The 19,180-nt window shown below is 36.6% G+C and overlaps 1 long non-coding RNA gene across 2 annotated transcripts in view; it reads right to left on the bottom strand.

Annotated features, from left to right (window-relative positions):
- Positions 1–12,197, bottom strand: part of LOC112658619 (uncharacterized) — a 32,584-nt gene extending 20,387 nt beyond the window's left edge. Inside the window, exons 1-2 of one of the 2 annotated variants that reach the window (XR_003135832.3) lie at positions 11,624–12,197; positions 8,897–9,179 (exon numbers count right to left, since the gene is read on the bottom strand). This is a non-coding gene — a long non-coding RNA (uncharacterized LOC112658619). The remainder of the gene's footprint in view (positions 1–8,896; positions 9,180–11,623) is intronic. The other variant, XR_007401308.1, reaches the window with a different exon arrangement.
- Positions 12,198–19,180: the final 6,983 nt, after the last annotated feature.

Genomic DNA, 19,180 nt, shown 5'->3' with positions numbered 1-19,180 from the left:
TCACAATATTGTATAACTATCACCACAATCTGTAACCCAAAATTTTCAACATCCTCAACAAAAATTCTGTACTCACTAAACAATAACTCTATTTTTTCTTCCCCCATCCTTAGTAACCTCCCATTCTACTTTTTGTTTCTATAAATGTGCTTCTTCTAGGTACCTCATATAAATGCAGTCATATAATATTGCCCTCTGTCTGGCTTATTATACTAAGTATAATATTTTAAAGGTCCATCATGTTGTAGCATACAGAAAAATTTAATTCTCTTTTATGGGTGAATACTACTTAATTATAGTATAATAATTACATTGTTAAAAGATATATTTATTTATTTGACAGGGAGAGAGAGAGGATGCAGGGAGAGAGATAGAGGGCATGGGAAGCAAGCAAATTCCCCACTGAGTGGGGATCCCAATGCAGGGCTCCATCCCAGGATCCTGAGATCATGACCTGAAATCAAGAATCAGACATTTAACTGGCCCACCCAGGTGCCCTAATAATTATACTTTTAAAGTAAATTTAAAAAGATAAACATGGGGATCCCTGGGTGGCGCAGCGGTTTGGCGCCTGCCTTTGGCCCAGGGTGCGATCCTGGAGACCCGGGATCGAATCTCACATCGGGCTCCCGGTGCATGGAGCCTGCTTCTCCCACTGCCTATGTCTCTGCCTCTCTCTCTCTTTCTCTCTCTCTGTGACTATCATACATAAATAAAAAAAAAAAAAGATAAACATGACATATATAACAAAACATTTTCAATACTGTTGTGCTATATTTTGAGTGGCCATGTGATTTATCATTCATTTTTATTCTGAGAGTGAAAGGGATAACTAATAACAATTAAATCTGGACAACAGGTTTATACTGGGAACTTTTGAGGTTAAACAAGAAAAATGGTCACCCTAGGTTATCAAGGAACTCACTGTGGAAAGAGGCAGACATATATAGTTACCTATGGCAAACAAAATATATTCTCCATGAAGAACTAGATATGGAATTGCTTTGTGGGACTCCATGGTTTTGATGTAATTAAAGGTTTAAAATAGAACAAAATTCAAATGGCAACCAGTAGTTTTAAGATAACACTGTTTTTCAAACAAATAGAACAAACTGGCCTTGTAGGCTCCTAAGAATTGGAAGGAACCAGAAGAAAACCTTCATTTGCTTGTTAGAGTACTTCTAGGATCACCATAATTTCACCTAACACAACTGACTCTAGTGATTTTGAAAACTTAATTTCATCCCATGCTATGATCACAAAGAGCCTCTTAAAATCAGTAAGTACTCTTCACTCCTTCCTCACTTCCATTTTTACCCAAATCTTTTCAATTCTAATGTCATCTATTTTTCAAAATTTTATTCATCACATCACTTTTCACTAGGAGCGTTCCTAGTGAAGTAGACACATGGCAGACATGTCGACTTCAATTAAAGTATGTATTTTTCTGCCTTAATCTTATGATTACATATATCTTTAATACCTTAAATACATATAATTGGAGCTTGAGGTGATATCTTCTATATTTCCATCATGTAATCTACTGTACCTTCTAAAATAGTTTCACAAATGCATATAAGTAAAATAATTGGTTAAGGTCTGTCCACAAAAGAAATAACTCTTTCTTGAGACCCACAGGACACCTAACACTCTTCTCCTAACCAATTATCTTCCAAAATTTCAAGGTCATATGGGGTCTAAAAACAATAGAAGAGGTTGCCGAGGTTGGGAAAATGTTTACCAGAATATCATCATTCTTTTACACTTCTTTTACACACTAGATACCTAAAACAATCCAGAGCATGCTTGAATTTGTCATAGTCACATGGCAGTGCATCAAGGAAAAAGATTATCTTAGGAAAAGGACTTTGACTGAAGAGCTAGAAGTGTAAAACTACAGTTTGAGTGAACCATAAAATTCATCCTTTTTAGAAAGCTACCTTCTTCAATCTCTTTATAATGTACTAATTTACTGGACAATATACTAGAGAGATTATTGTTCTAATTCACCTTAATACCTCCATAAATGGAACTTATTACTAGCTGAAAAAGCCTCTTCAATTTAGTGTTAATGTGTTTTCAGGGCTAATTTAGAAAACTTTAGTTTCATATATTTTTGAGTGAAATGTTACCCTATTCCTCAATATTCTTTAATATTTCATGCTCTCCCAATGTTTCCACCCATTCATATAGCTCAACATGTTGTATGGAGATACGGTACAATGCAAAATATCAGAAAAATCTTGATAGGAAGTTACAAGCTTAGCTTTTAGGAGTGAGATGTAAAGATCGTATGCTATAGGGATAGTGTTAGACGTGCAATTGAGAAGTGTAATACTTCTACTCCCTGGAAACCGGATAACCTTGCCCAAAAAGGGAGGAAATTAGAAAGTAAAAAGAATCAAGGTACTAGTGTAAGGCCCTGAGAAGCATGGGTACTCCTATGTCTAAGTTTTTGTTAGTGGGGGGAGGGGATAGTAGAAACTCCAATAATTTCAAGTGATCCAAATACAGATAAGGCAAATGATTCTCCCTCACTCCTGCTCCCAGTAAAGACTGAAATTTTGCAAACCTAGAGGTCCCATATAGATCAATCTCCCAAGAAAAAGAACAGTTTTGAGAAGTATAAAGAATGGATCTAGAGAGACGACGAGAAAATGTCTGATAGAAATGCAACAGGATTTATGGACGGTCTGAAGGCTCACTTGAGGTTTGTAGCCATCAATTCAAAGACAGACCAGTGAGTGAGATTTCATTTTCTTCTCTAGCCCTTACATTCAGCAGTCTGGATATACTGCAGAAATTTAGATTTTGTCAGATAAGTACGAAAGGTGGAGGGGAAAAAAAAGAAATATTAGAGGTTGTATTCATATTGATTATAGTGCTAGATCAGGTTATAAACTGAAAAAGGAAAAATGATACACCTCTCATCCTGCAAATAACATAGGGTTAAGAAACTAGAGGTACTATTAGGTTGAAACATTTTTAAATTAGTATATGAGAATAGAAAATAGGACACAGATTAAGAAAGTAGAAGAGAATGGCCAGAAATCAGAACACTTGTCATCTGAGATGTTTGAAATTGACACACGTGGTATGTAATTCAGAGTTGCAGTATGAGCATGACAGTATGTTGCTCAAAAGGTATGTTAATACAGTGATTTCTTCAATCAAGGTGCTTCTTCTATTAAATTACATCAATTCAAAAAGGGAGGTGCAGATGGATTAGAGGAGAAATACTCTGTATTACCTTGTCTAGGGGATTTCAAATCCTTGGATAAGTATTGATTAAAAAAAAAAAAAAAAAAAAACCTTGCAAGACTTTAAACATTAAAGTGTCAGTTAACTATTTTTTTTCACATATTGATGGTATTTATGCCTTATGGAGGCAAGAAAATCATCAGCACATGTAAGAGTATAAGGCATACAGTAGGAATTCAATATGAATTTGCTTCATGAGAAAGAGTGGTTAAAGGAAGTCATATAATTTTAAGAAATAATGAGAAAACCATTAGGAAAATGCTTCTTCATTCAGTTATTCTTTATGTCATACATAAATGGATGAGGTAGTATATTTGAAAGCTTTCTAGGTCTTTTTTTTTTTTTTTAAAGACTTTTTTTATTTATTCATGAGACACAGAGAGAGAGAGAAAGGCAGAGACACAGGCAGAGGGAGAAGCAGGCTCCAAGCAGGGAGTCCACCGCGGGACTTGATCCAGGACTCCAGGATCACACCCTGGGCTGAAGGCAGGTGCTAAACTGCTGAGCCACCCAGGGAGCCCCAGCTTTTTTGGTCTTAAAGCTTCATAATCATTATGTTTCTGCAATTTGATGTATTAATATCCATTAAACAATCATTCATAGAAAAATGCTGTAAAGAAGAAGAAAATTTTCAAAATTCTTAATATGAGACAATATCAATTGAGTTAAGTTGAACTTATATCAAGTCTTTCAATTACATAAAGAATAGCTTTGAAAATATAAACTTGTTTTTGAATGTTGAGTGTATGTTTACCCATTTTGTCTTCATATGATAGAGAAATGTTGCTAATTTTATCAAATTAATTATTTAATCAATTTTATTATATAATTTCATTTCTTTCTACTCTCCTCCTTTTATTTATTCATTTATTTTCTTGCAGGAACAAACACATTTTTCCCTTTCTTTCAAAAATAAAAACAATGCCAGCTCATGTTCCTCTCAGAACTACATGTTTAGGAAGCTCTTCCTTCATGAATCTCTTTATGGCTTTCTTGGTATATATCTCATCAAATATCTGTTCCACTCCCTTCCCTAGATATTATAATTCTAGCAAAGCATTCATATTTTATCTTTAACAAAGCACTTAGCAACACTTGAACTTATCTTGCTTACATGTTTAACTCTTATCTCACATCTAACCCTCACTATCAAGTAAGCTCCTTAAGGTCAAGAAGTTAGTTTGTCTTTACTCCTGTGTTTCTAGCACTTAAGGAAGTACTTAAAAAGTAGTAGGTTCCCATAGAATATTGGTAGGTTTTCTAATATTAACAAATCTGTAAATCTTTTCTTTTAAGGTTTCTTTAATGGATGTCATAGTTAAATAGCAGTTCTGTATCAGCCAGTCTAGTCCAGATACAAAAATTTCCTGGGTGGTGCAGTGGTTTGGCGCCTGCCTTTGGCCCAGGGCGCGATCCTGGAGACCCGGGATCGAATCCCATGTCGGGCTCCTGATGCATGGAGCCCGCTTCTCCCTCTGCCTGTGTCTCTCTCTCTCTCTGTGACTATCATAAATAAATAAAAATTAAAAAAAAAAATTTCATCAGACAGTTTCACGGAGTTTTTGGTATAAAGAATTATAAACCATGTCTCAGAGAACTAGAAACACAATAAGGAGACACTAAAGTATCACAGAAGGAAGCAATTACCACTTTCATGGCTGGGGAACAAAGAGGTAAGGTTGGAATAGTTAGCATTTGGAAACATGGAGGAAGAGTCCTGTAATCTGGAACTCAGATCTCTGAGGAAGGAGTGATGCTAAATTGGGCTACCTAGGAGATGCCTCAGAAAAATATTGTACTTTCCCACAGCATTAAAGGACTAAATAGTAGAATTAGCTGCCAACATAGGAAATCAGTTCTTTATTGCTCTAAGGATGAAGAAGTGCTGTGGTGAATCAACAGAAGCAGGAAGCAAACAGAAATACCAGGTCCTTCTTCCTACAGCCTTCCTCTATTTACTTCTACTGATAGAATCTAATAGAAACCATCAATCAAAGGAGAAAAGTGTTTTTGCAAAACTCTAGCCTCACTTCAAAGGGGTACAAAAGGGTCAGTTTGAAGTCAAGATCATTAGTTTAATAACCAGAATATTCCCTAATGTAAGAATATTTAGTTTATATTTTACTTGGATAATTTTCTAATTAAATATTTTTAAAAGCTTTAAGATTTTATTTATTCATGAGAGACACAAAGAGACAGGCAGAGACATAGGCAGAGGGAGAAGCAGGCTCCATCCCAAGAACCTGGGATCATGACCTGAACCAAAAGCAGACGCTTAACTACTGAGCCACTCAAGTACCCCAAATTTAAATTTTTTAAACATGATTTTAAAACAATATATTTGATGGGCACCCCAGGTGGCTCAGTGGTTTAGTGCTGCCTTCAGCCCAGGGTGTGGTCCTGGAGACCCAGGATTGAGTCCCACATCAGGCTCACTGCATGGAATGGAGCCTGCTTCTCCCTCTGCCTATGTTTCTGCCTCTCACTCTCTCTCTCTGCGTCTCTCATCAATAAATAAATAAAATCTTAAGAAAAAAAAAATATATGTATTTGAATTTTGTTAAATGTTTTGAAATTGTTATAATTGAATTGTTTCCCATAGTTTTTGTCCCATCCCTATTCATTGAATAATTCTCTCTCATTATATGAAATTCTTTTTTACACAGTAAATTCTGATGAAGGGAGAGAAATGGGACAGAGATACACAGATGTTTGGTTGTTCTGTGTTGTTTTTTTAATTCCTTTTTCTATTTTCTGATTTCCCCAAACCTTTTGTTCTTTCAATATTAAAAAAGTACTATTTATTTATATGAGAGAGAGAGAGAGAGAGAGAGAGAGCGTGCGCGCACTGGGGGAGGGGCAGAGGGCAAAAGAGAGAGAATCTCAAGCAGACTCCCCATTGAGACAAAAGCTCAATGAAGAGCTGAATCTCACAACCCTGAGATCACCACCTGACTTGAAACCAAGAGTCAGACACTCAACTGATTGAGTCACCCAGCCACCCCAGTTCTTTCAATATTTCTATGTCACTAACTGACACTACTCCCATCAGAAACCTTGGTGTCTTCCTTGTCTTCATCCTCTGTGCTTTCCTGTCTTTCTGGGAATTCTTATCCCCTTTTTAATTTGTTCTCTCACTGAAGCCAGGGGGATATTTATAAAACACAAATAGGATCACTCTTTCTTCTCACTTGAAATGTGACCATGGTCTCCTTTTACTCTTAAGAACACATCTTTAACATATATGAGCAGGACTAATATCTGATATGTACCCACTAACACAGTTTGACTTTTCAGTGTACTTCTTTTCACTCACTGTACTTTAACTCCACAGGTTTTTTTTTTTCCCTAATACTGCTCTTTCTGTTCCCACCAGGGTCTTAAACAAAGATTCCTTCTGCCTCGAAGGGGCTATGCACTCCCACTCTCTGCAGCTAGGATCCTCTTCAATTTATTTTAGATTTTATGTATATTGTCTCTTTCTTAGGGTAATTTCCATGAATTCATTTCTAGGCTACAGTCTTCTATTATATAATAACTTTATAGGCCATGTGACTAATCCTTCTGCCACTCAATAGTAAGTTCTATAAAGGCAATGTTTGGCTCCCACATTTTATCCAGGGAGTACTTGCCATATACTGATTACTCAATAAATATGTGCTCAATGGGATGCCTGGGTGGCTCAGTGGTTGAACACCTGCCTTTGGCTCAGGTCGTGATCCCAGGGTGCTGGGATCAAATCCTACATCACGTTCCCCACAGGGAGTCTGCTGCTCCCTCTACCTATGTCTCTGTCTCTCTCTGTGTCTCTCATGAATAAATAAAATCTTTAAAGTTAAATAAATAAATATGTGCTCAATAAATTAATAGAAATAATACCACCTATTATTAGGTATATAATCCACTTATTTGTGACACTTATAATGCACATTTTTAAGTTCTGTATATTTCATACATTATCAGGCATTTTATATTTTACATTGCCATATGAAACTATTCATATTATATTTTCAAATGAGATGAATTTTTGAATTCCAACAATGTTTTCTTTGAACTTCTTGGGAGATATTAAACCCAAATTATGTGATCAATTAATCTTTGACAAAAAAGACAAGAATATGCAATGGAAAGAGACAGTCCTTTAACAAATAGTATTGGGAAAACTGGACAGCTATATGCAAAAGAATAAAATGGACCACCTTCTCAAACCATATACAAAGATAAACTCAAAATGGATTAAAGACCTAAATGTGGGACCTGAAACCATAAAAATCCTAAAAGAGAGCACTGGCAGTTACTTCTCTGACATTTTTCTAGATATGTCTGAGGCCAGGGAAACAAAAGAAAAATCAAACTATTGCAACTACATAAAGTAAAAAGCTTATGCACAGAAAAACAACAACCACCAAAAAATTATAAAACAACTTACTTAATGGGAGAAGATATTTGAAAATGACATATCTAATGAAGGATTAAATCTAAAATATACTAAGAACTTATGCATTTCAACACACACATACACACACACATCCAATTAAAAAATGAGAAGACATGAACAGATACTTCTTCAAAGAAAACATACAGATGATGAACAGACACATGAAAAGATGCTCAACATCACTCATCATCAGGGAAATGCAAATCAAAACCTCAGACTTGTCAGAATGGCCAAAATCAAAAACTCAAGAAACAGTAAGTGTTGGCAAGGATGTGGAGAAAATGGAACCCTCATGCACTGCTGGAGGAATGCAAAGTGGCGCAGCCACTGTGGAAAACAGCATGGAGGTTCCTCAAAAAATTAAAAACTAGTATTAACACATGATCCAGTAACTCCACTACTAGGTATTTACCCAAAGAATATGAAAACACTAATCTGAAAAGATATATGCACCTCAATGTTTATTGCATTATTTACAATAGCCAAATATGAAAGCAACCCAAGTGTCCATCAACAGATGAATGGGTAAAGATGATGTGGCATATACACATACAATTGAATGTTACCTACCCATAAAAAAGAATGAAATCTTATAATGTGCAACATCGATGAATAGAAAGTGTATAATGCTAAGGAAAATAAGACAAAGACAAATGCCATATGATTTCACTTATATGTGTAATTTAAGAAACAAATGAGCAAAGAAAAAGGAGACAATTCAAAAAAAAAAAATAAATAAATAAATAAAAAAAAAAACAAAACAACAGACTCCTAACTATAAAGAACTAATTGATGGTTATCAGAAGAGAGGGTGGGGAAAGGGGATATGTGAAATAGGTGAAGGGGATTAAGAGTACACTTAGCATGATGAACACTGAGTAATGTACAGACTTGTGGAATCATTGCATTGCATGCCTGGAACTAATATAATACTATATGTTAACTATACTGAAAATTTTTAAAAAGAATATACTTACTCCTGCAAATACTAATGATAATTTTCCTTTCTTTCAAATATCTGTTTCTTTAGTTTTCCTGATTATTACCTAAAACTTCCAAGAAAAAAAAAATGTAATGATAAGAGTGATTGTGACATTTTTACAAACAGCTCCGAAAACGTTTGGGGTTAAAAAAAGAGAAAATAAGCTAATAAGTAGTAGAAAGAATGGAACTATTAAATTTCTACTTTACACTTACCTTGTTAAAAATACTGCCCCAGACTAATATGTTGTCATTCCATTTCCAAGCCAGTGTTATATTTTTTCTCTTTGGATTCTTATATCACTTTGACAAGTTTCCCATACTCTCTTGTATGTAATATGTAGTTTTATTTATTGTTGTTTATCACATGTCGCCAGAAGTTCCAATAATGTCCACAGGACTCCAAACAAAGCTACTCAGATTGAAGTCTTTGGTTCACTTCTTACTAGCTTTGTGATCTAGGAAAGTCATCTGGTTTCACTGTGACTCATTTCCTCATCTGTAAAACAGTATGAGAATAAGATGAGTTAGTGTGCATAAAACATTAAGAGATCTTGAAGATTTACATGGCCATATTTTAGGACTCTATGATTATATAATCACAAACACAGAATTATAGAATTTTGGATAGAAAATTATGTGATAAAAAAAAGAAAATTATATGATACAAGAAAATCATTTTTATCATTTAAAACTGAAAATGTATCTATAAAATGTTTTTTACTCTTATTCAATATATTTTAAAGTATTATAAGCCAAATTAATATACATATTAAAAGCATTTAGTTTAGTGGAACTTCTGTTATCAAAATAGGTCAGGTCTAGTTATAGGTCAAGAAACATTTCGAATGGTTATGATTTACTTCCAGCGGCTTAAGGATAGGAAGAAGACTTAAAATTAATCAAGTGAGAATTTTGAGAAAGAGATTGAAAGATGTGTCCTTTTAATTTCAATAAAAAATTACACACTGAGGAGAAAAGATAGAAAAATCAAGAGGTAATATTTGAGAGGCGCCATCCTAGAAGTAGCTCATCCTTAGGGACAATTTGTAAATATGTGGAATATCCTCAAATCCAATCAAGATGACTAGAGTACACTTACAGGGAAAAGAAGCAATCATCAAACTTAGAAAAAGTTATAACTTAATCACTATATGTTATCCCTCAGGAAACCTTCTGATTAGAATTTAGTCCAATGCACATTTATACCAGGCTGGGACGCCAAGAATGATGAACCTCAGGGTTCCGGTCCCTCAAAAAGCAATGGCATAATCCTCATAGTGAAAGTATTAGATTTAAGTCAACAGGCACTTTTTTTTTTTTTTTGTCAACAGGCACTTTAAGTCTTCCATGTGTTTATCATTAAGAATGAGTCCGTAAAATTGACTGATTAAAATATATAATTGATTTGAAAATTAGAAGAATCAAGTGCAATCTCATGATAGATACTGAAGATTAACCTAAAATAAATTGTTGGGCTTATAAAATATTAAATCAACATTAAATTTTATGTATATTTTATGAGGATATGCTTTAAAAATCAGCCATACACATAAGTCATACACTACAGTGAAATGTGTCTTGCTCTTCTCAATATCAATAAGCAAAATCTGCCAATAAGGGAGCATCCTCTAATAAGTCCTAGAAGTCAATTTTGGAATTGAGGACTTTAATAATACTGATGAGGGGATCCCTGGGTGGCGCAGCGGTTTGGCGCCTGCCTTTGGCCCAGGGTGCGATCCTGGAGACCCGGGATCGAATCCCACATCGGGCTCCCGGTGCATGGAGCCTGCTTCTCCCTCTGCCTGTGTCTCTGCCTCTCTCTCTATCATAAATTAAAAAAAGAAAGGAAAAAGTTTAAAAAATAATAATACTGGTGAGGATTTGTGAGTTATGGATAGCATAAAAGGTGTTACCTAAGATATGTGAGCAGCAGAGTTTTGAAAACGGAGTGGGATTAGAAATTTTAAAAATATACCTATGCTGTCTTCCCCACTCTCCTGTAAAAAGACATTTATCGACAAGCGCAGTGTGATTCATGATAGAAAAAGGTTTTTAGTTAAAAGACATCTAAAATCATAAGGGACATTCTAAATCCTGAAAACTGATAGATATGTAGGTAAAACAACTGAAATTTGGGGAGGTTTGAACAACATAATTTATAAATTGTTCAATTCATAATAGATAATGGGTAACACTGTTGTCCCCAAAGGCTGAGTATACATGTTTGTTTTCCTTTTAATTTTTGTTTAATTTTTTAAAAGATTTTATTTATTTATTAATGAGAGAGAGAGAGAGAGAGGCAGAGACACAGGCAGAGGGAGCAGCAGGCTCCATGCAGGGAGCCCGACGTGGGACTCCATCAGGCCCTGAGCTGAAGGCAGACGCTCAACCACGGAGCCACCCAGGCGACCCCCTTTTAACTTTTTTTTAAAGTAAGAACTATATATAATGCATAGAGCATGATGTTTTGATACACATACACACAGTGAAATGATTACTACAGTCCAGCTAATTATAACGCATCCATCTCCTCACGGACTTCTCATCTTCCTCCCCAGGAAACGAGGGTGTGCCGGATCCTTTCGGCCTTGAGACAGGCAAGCTAGAAGCCAGCCCTTCCAGTGGCAGCTGGAAAAGTTGGGGGGCGAGGCGTGCAGCCCAATTCCTTCTCTCCTCAAGGAGAACCTGGGAGCTGCCGTGCGCACCCCCTCCGCACTGACTGGGGAAAGGAGCTGTGGTAAATGCCTGCAGTCCTGTTCAGACGTGCGTGCCCTTTCCTACCCTTGTGCCGCCACACACGGGTGGGGGGGAGGGGGGGGGACACAAGCAGAGGGCAGGCCTCCGCTCTGACCTCTGACGGGGTGCGGAGTGCGGTAGCTGAAGGCCTGGCGGCGCCTCGGGGGCTGCTGTAGGAGGGGCCCACGGCCCATTTCGGATTACCTGCCAGAGACCCGCAAGTTAGGAGCCAGACCTCACACCTCGGAGGAAGCAGCTGGGAAAACTGAGGCAGAAGCCGTGGCCTCCAGCCCCTTTCAGGGAGCCGGTGGGAGCCGGTGGGAGCCGGTGGGAGGTGGCGTAATTGCAGGGGAGCCTGCAGAGTCCGTCGCCGCCGCGGCTTGGTTCACTCGGTTCACCGCGGCCGGAGGGGCCGGGAGACGCGGGCCCGGGGGTTCCCAGACGCGCAGGCGGCCGCGCGAGGGGCGGCCCGCTCCTTCCGGGCAGAAGCACGGGTTTGGCGTTTCCTTTCCCCAAAAGGAGGCGGAGCGAGGCCGGAAGTGCCCGCAAGCGTCTTCCTCCTCACGTGCGGCCCCGCTCCCAGGCCTGACGCGAGGCGCTGCAGGGGCGGCGTCGCCCGGGTCCCCGAGGTGTCCCCCGCTGAGGGCGGCCCGGCTCCCAGAGAGCCCCGCGGCCGCCAGGGGCCACAGGCGCGGGCGGTCACAAACCTGACGCTCCCCTGCGGCTCAAGAGCCCGGACTGTGGCTGTGCAGACTGGCTCCTGCCAGGGGGAAGCCGGAAGCCGGAAGCCGGAAGCTGGGCCTGAGGGCAGGGGCTCACCCGGGCCGAGTCCCGGGGGCGGCGGCTGGGAGTGGCTCCGCGGGGGAGCACCTGCCCCTGGCTCAGGGCGTGATCCGCCGTCGCAGGATCGAGTCCCACGTCGGGCTCCCTGCATGGAGCCTGCTGCTCCCTCTGCCCGTGTCTCTGCCTTTCTCTGTGTCTTTCATGAATAAATAAAATATTTTAAAAATAAATAGGAAAGAAAGAAAAAAGAAAGGAAATGAAGGAAAAGAAAGAAAAGGAAAAGAAAAAAGAAAAGAAAAGAAAAAAAAAAGAGAAGAAAAGAAAATTAAAAAAAAAAAAAAAAGATAAAAGACTCTTCGGGTGTGCCTGTCTGGCTCAGGTCATGATCTCCAGATCCTGGGATCCAGCTCTACTTCCAGCTGTGGAGCAGCGGGGAATCCAGGGCTGCCTCTCCGTCTACCTCTTCTCCCCTCCTCATTCTCTCTCTCTCTCTGAATAATGAATAAATAAAATCTCAAATAAATAAAGCGGGTTCTTCATTCTCTGTGGTCCCAGGGGGACTAATGAGTGTCAGCTCCCAGAAATACAGGTGTTAGGGAGGCGATAGTTAAAGGTTGGTGCATTGGATGTGTGGTCTAAATTTTTCTTCGATCCTCAGGAAAAAGGTGGGATTTGGGGAAGATTCCTTCTGGATTGTATGGTGCTGTGCCAGGGATGGGGTTTAAGATGAGAGTGTGTTTCATCTTTTCCTACCTGTTCCACGTGTGTATTTTCTCAGCCAATGGGTCTATAGGAGATTCTCAACCAGTTTCTGGGCTTTTTCAGAGAGCCATCCTACACCTGTAGCTGCTTATTACTTGCAGCCCTTTTGGGAAGGAGGAAGAATCAGGAATGTTCTGTTTCACCACATTTTGTAATGTTTTGTTAATGTTACTCCCTCTCTTCTTTTCAGGTACATGCAGCATTTAAAAAAAAAAAAAAAGTTTCCAGGTTGTAAAGTAAGTGCCATTAAATTATAAAATATCAACTCTGCATAGATGAACATTCCTGATTACAACATAAGATTAGTAATTCGCTAACATGTCCTCAGACTTACAGATCTGGAATATAAAAATGGGTTTATGAAGAGCGAATAAGTACTTTATTAACTGCTATAAGCTAATTATTATTGAACAGCAACATGATGTGTGAAGTTTAATGAAGCTAAATAAGAACTTGGAGGGAAATTTATATTCTTAAATTTGTTTTAGAAAATAGGAAATATTAAGGGCAGCTGGGTGGCTCAGTTGGTTAAGTGTCAGAATCTTGATTTCAGCTGAGGTCATGATGTCAGAGTCCTGAGATCCAGCTGGGGATGGGCCTCCTTTCCTGGAGGAGTCTTCTTGAGATTCCCTCCCCTTCTCTCCTCCCTCTGCTCATGCTCCTCCAGTGCACCAGGTACTCTCTCAAATAAATAAATAGGTAAAAATTTTAAAAAGAAAATAGAAAATATTAAATATTATTGAGCATTTCCTGAACATCATGCACACATAATCATCAACCAAGGGAACCCTGGGTGGCGCAGCGGTTTAGCACCTGCCTTTGGCCCAGGGCGCGATCCTGGGGACCCGGGATCGAATCCCACGTCGGGCTCCCGGTGCATGGAGCCTGCTTCTCCCTCTGCCTATGTCTCTGCCTCTCTCTCTCTCTCTGTGACTATCATAAATAAATAAAAATTAAAAAAAAATCATCAACCGAAAGGAACTGTATAAAAGAAAGTGGTAAAAATAAAAATAATAACATTTTAAAAAGAAATCAGATTAATCAACTATCCATACACTAATCAATAAAACAAGAAGCTATTTTTAAAGACTAATAAAATACCTTGGTATAAGAAAATACAAATGAATACTTAACTGATTTATAATATAAAAGCAATGTAGGAACACAAAAGATACTTCATAAACTTGGACTATTCTAAAACTTGAAATCTTGAAGTTCGAAATATTTTAAAAAGTTTTAAATATAGTTAAGGAACTAGAAAAATATTTAGCACATCTGATACAGACAAAGACTATCCTTAGACAAAGACAACACAGTCCTTAGAAAGATTAATTAAGGGCATAAACTGTTTACAAAAAAGAAAAACAGTTAAAATTAAAAATAGAATTGCCATATGATGTAGCAGTACTTTCTATATATCTGAAGGATATGAAATCTGTATTCCAAAGAGATATCTGCACTCCCATGTTCATTACCAGCATTATTCACAATAGCCAACATACAGAAACCAGGTGAGTATCTATTAAGGAATAAATGGATAAAGATAATGTGATATACACACACACATATACATATATATATCTGTGGTGATATGGATATGTGTACATGTACATATATATTTGTGAATGGATGACTTATATATTTTATATATAATATATAGTTTAATTATATATTATATAAATATGTATTACAATACATTTATATATTTAGAATTATATATAATTTTATATATGAATTATATGTTCTATATATTTGATATATATTGTGATATGGATATATACACACATATGTATATATATGTGATGATATGGAGATATATATATATATATGTATATATTTGTGATGATATTGATGAGCCTGGAGGGCATAATGCTAACTAAAATAAACCAGTCAGAGAAAGATAAATACTGTATGTTCTCACTTATATGTGGTACCTATTGTGTTTGTCGGGGAGTAGGAAGTGGCCAAAATGGGGAGATGTTGGTTAAAGGGAAAAAACTTTATGATGAATAAGTTTTGGGGATCTAAGGTACAGAATGATGACTATAGTTAATAATACTCTATTGTATACTTATAATTTGCTTAAAGTAAATCTAAAGTGTTCTCATCACACATTTATAACAATGGTAACTGCAATATGATGTGTTAATTAACTTGATTGTAGTAATCATTCCATAATGTGTATGTATAAAATTACAGTGTTGTACAACTTAAATTTATACAAGTTTATTTGCCAATTATATTTCAGTAAAGCTAAGGGGACAAAGCCCTTCAGGTGATTCTGATGTGTACTCTCAAACTTGAGAACCACTGCCTTGGAGATTTTAGACATTTATTTAAAATTGTACTTCACATACTTTGAAAATTTTATTAACTACTTCATGATTTACAAATAAAAATACTATTCAAAAGCTAAAACAAAAAATATTTATTTTTTTAAGATTTTATTTCTTTATTCATGACCGAGAGAGAGAGAGAGAGAGAGAGGAGGCAGAGACACAGGCAGAGGAAGAAGCAGGCTCCATGCAGGGATCCTTATGTAAGACTCGATCCTGGGACTCTGGGATCACACCCTGAGCTGAAGGCAGATGATACTCAACTGCTGAGCTACCCAGGTGTCCCAAAATATTTGTTTAAATCGAATAAATTTAATATATGAAATAATTTTTGCATATGCAACTAAGCAAAATATATATGACGTTAGAAATAAATGGTGATGATGATGGTAACTTTACTTTGAATGAACATTTGTATATACTTTGGACAGAAGTTTAAATTGAAACAAACATTAAAATCAATTTAACAAAATATGTCAAGGAGTATAAAAAATTTTAATAAGACTTGTACCAGTAATTCTCTTCCTAGTAATCCGTTAAAAAGAAAACAAAACACATATACACACAGAAAAACTCTTACAATAACTTATCTACAAGAGTTTAACAAGACCTTGCTTATGAAAATAATAAAATAGGAATAGTCTTAAGTATCCACGAATGGAGGACTCGTTAAATAAAATATGGTACATGGATATTATAATGGACATTTGTGAGGGACTACACATCATTCATTACTTCTTTTTCCCTTTCTCACAGGACCTGGATTTTCTCCCATTTTATAGTATCTATATGCTTTTTTGTGGTGTGGCCCTGATTGACTGGATATATAGACAGACATTAATGAGATGAGAGGCAGTAGACAGACATAAGCCAGTCAGTTCCCATCATTCTCTCTGAATATAGTGATCGTTTCAGGGTAAATATGCTAAGTATTGTATTCAGCTGTATATAACTGAGAACCCAAATAATAGCAATTTAACTAAATATCAGTTTATTTGTATTGTGGAAAAAGCCTCGAGCCAGGCAGGCTGGGACAGGGTCAGTGGCTGCATTATCCATCACAATATTAACTATGTTCTTTCTCTTTTCAGCCATCATTGGCAGACAGTATGTTACATACTTCTCTCTTCATAGTCCCAAAATGGCAGCTACACAACTCACACAATACCCACATTCCACAGGAAGAAAGGAAAAGAAAAAAGGCAAAATATTAATTCTAGTGATTTTTTTTTTCACTTAAAGAATCTTAAGAGCCACCCAACAGCTACTATGTGCAACTTATAGGTTATATGTTTAGGAAGTGTGTAAAATGCTGTTTTTAGTTATTTGGAGTATTATTAGTAGTCAAGAGGAAAAGACTAGGTAGGTAGGCAATTAATGACTTCTGACAAAGGTAGGTATAAAAAACGAGTTAGTCCTGATAGAGTAATGTCCTTGACTTTTCCCATGGTTTAGGGAGAAAGGTTGACATTTAAGACTTTAAATATCTTTTTTGTATGAATCAAATAATGCTTGATTAGTATACATCATCAATGCCCCATTATATTCTTAATTGGTTTCACTGACTAGAGACAGAATAAGATAATACAATTGAATATTCTGTGAAAATAATTTGTGTTCTGAGAGAAATAAGTTACATAAAATTGTCTCTTAAGTGACAACCAATGCAAATTCTTTTTATTCCATAAAAATGTTTGCTTTCTATATATGAATGCAATTTATTTTAGGAAGTTAAACATGCTTTAAGTATACCTATCCTATCTATCCTTCTTTCTCTTAGGTTGATGCATGGTGATGGGAAGGATAAGGAGGTTGTAACAAGAGGTTTCAGTTTGGGCCCAGACCCATGTTTACTAATTAGGGCTCTTAAGCAACTATATGAAAATTTCTCCATCTATAAAATGGAAATAACTAGAGTATACTTAGAGGACTCATATGGGGATTAAAGGAGAAAATATTTGAGAAGCATTATAAAAAATGTCCAGTTCTGCACACATGTTTTTGACCATTACCCTTTTATCCCTTTTTATTTTCTCCTTTACTCAGTCGTAAAGCACAATGTTGACTTACTCAGCTTAATTAATGTAATATCATGTAACCTCAGTTTCATACAAAGCTCTGCCATAATGAAATTTTATTTCACTTACACTTTAGAAACACTCTGGTGCCATTTCCTGGGCAGAAACAAGGGGAAAAGCTAGCCCTAGGCATGGGTCTAACAGGCTGGACTCTCACCAAGCATATGGGCAGGCAGTGCTTCAGTGGAGAGATCAAAGCACAGTGGATGGCCTTTCTCTGGATGACTTCCCCAGATGCTTAAGGTTCTTGAAACAGCTGTTTCAATCCAGGCACAGCAGGTTTCCCACTCTACCCTCTGCAAATTGTGGATTCTTTGCAATGTCCCCAATGGATTTTTTTCCCTTACAAATTGGCCTGTAGATTAGGCATGACAATTAGCACTAGTCTATAGACTTAGAAAAAGAAAGAAATTAGTCTGGAACTAAAAGAAAACATGTTGTGCACTAGTAAAACATATGATATAAATTAAGTCAGAAGATTATGAATGATGGAACTAGAAGGGACCTTTGAGATGCCATAGTCCATTGTCCTCATTTTACAAATGAGAAATTTGATGATACTGTATTTTGTTAGACTGCTCATGGTCACCATCTCCAAAATTGCTAAATTTGTCAGTGGGAGGGGGAAAGCAAAGACAATTTTGCAGATTCACTTTTCTACATACATGGCTATATTTTTAAATCTAAGCATAAAACAGAAGCGTATACATTTATTCAAAACACAGTAATCATTTAATTCTTCTAATCTATAAGAATATTCCCAAATTTCAAAAATACTATTACTTTTTACGTTTTATTATGTTTTGCCTCAAGCATAATTTTTATTGGAATTTAAGTGCAGTTTCTTGTCCTCTGGCCAAGTCTTATTTTTAATGCAAATCTAGTACACTAAAGTGAAAAGCACTTTATTAAAATATTAATTTATCATTTGTCATTTATGTAATAATCATCCAATAAATATTTACAAAGTGTCTAATACTGTTTTAGTATTGTCCTATACATTGAAGATATATAAACAGAGAAATGGCTCTTAATCTCTAATGGAGCGAGTATAGTATAGTTGTAATATAGAGAAAATCAGCTCTGGAGCCACCTTGTCTAAGTTTGAATTTTGTCTTCATTACCATCTAGCTAAGAGACATTCAGCAAGTTACTTAACTTCTGTGACTTTAGTTTCCTCATCTATTAACTGTGCATAATAATACTATCTACCTCATGGGGATTTATGAGGATTAAATTATATAATCTATGTATAGGCTTAGCATACTCCCTGGCAATTATTAATCACTGAATAAATGTTTGTTACACATGACATTAGAAAACTCCTTTCTAGTGAGAGATACAGAAAATGATACCCCTACTTATAGTCTGATAAAATATGTTCTGAGAAAGATAAGCACTTTCCTATGTCCCTGAAAAGTATGTCCCTGTTCTGATGGTACTACCAAGATGCAGAACGAAATCTATGGTTTGGAGATAAGGCAACTGTTCCCTGAGAAGTTAATGCTTGAGTTGCTATATACAGTTTTTTTTTTTTCATTTATATGACAGTGACTTAGGAGAAACATAATATGAGAAGTGAATATTCCAGGTAGAGGAATGCATTTAGATTTTAGAATGATTACTTTGCCAATGATATGTAAGATGGCTTGAACTTAACCTGAAGACAGGTGTTATAAAGGTAGACTATTGATGTACTGCACCTGAGAAATCATGTATGAAGAGTATAAGAGAGAAGACATATTTGAGAAACATTTAGAAGATGAAATCAGCTAGATTTAGTTGCTTATTCTTATGGAAAA

This window comes from Canis lupus, chromosome 12 (genome assembly GCF_003254725.2).
Source record: "Canis lupus dingo isolate Sandy chromosome 12, ASM325472v2, whole genome shotgun sequence".
NCBI classification, from domain to species: Eukaryota; Metazoa; Chordata; class Mammalia; order Carnivora; family Canidae; genus Canis; species Canis lupus.
This window is presented reverse-complemented; position numbering and strand designations above follow the sequence as displayed.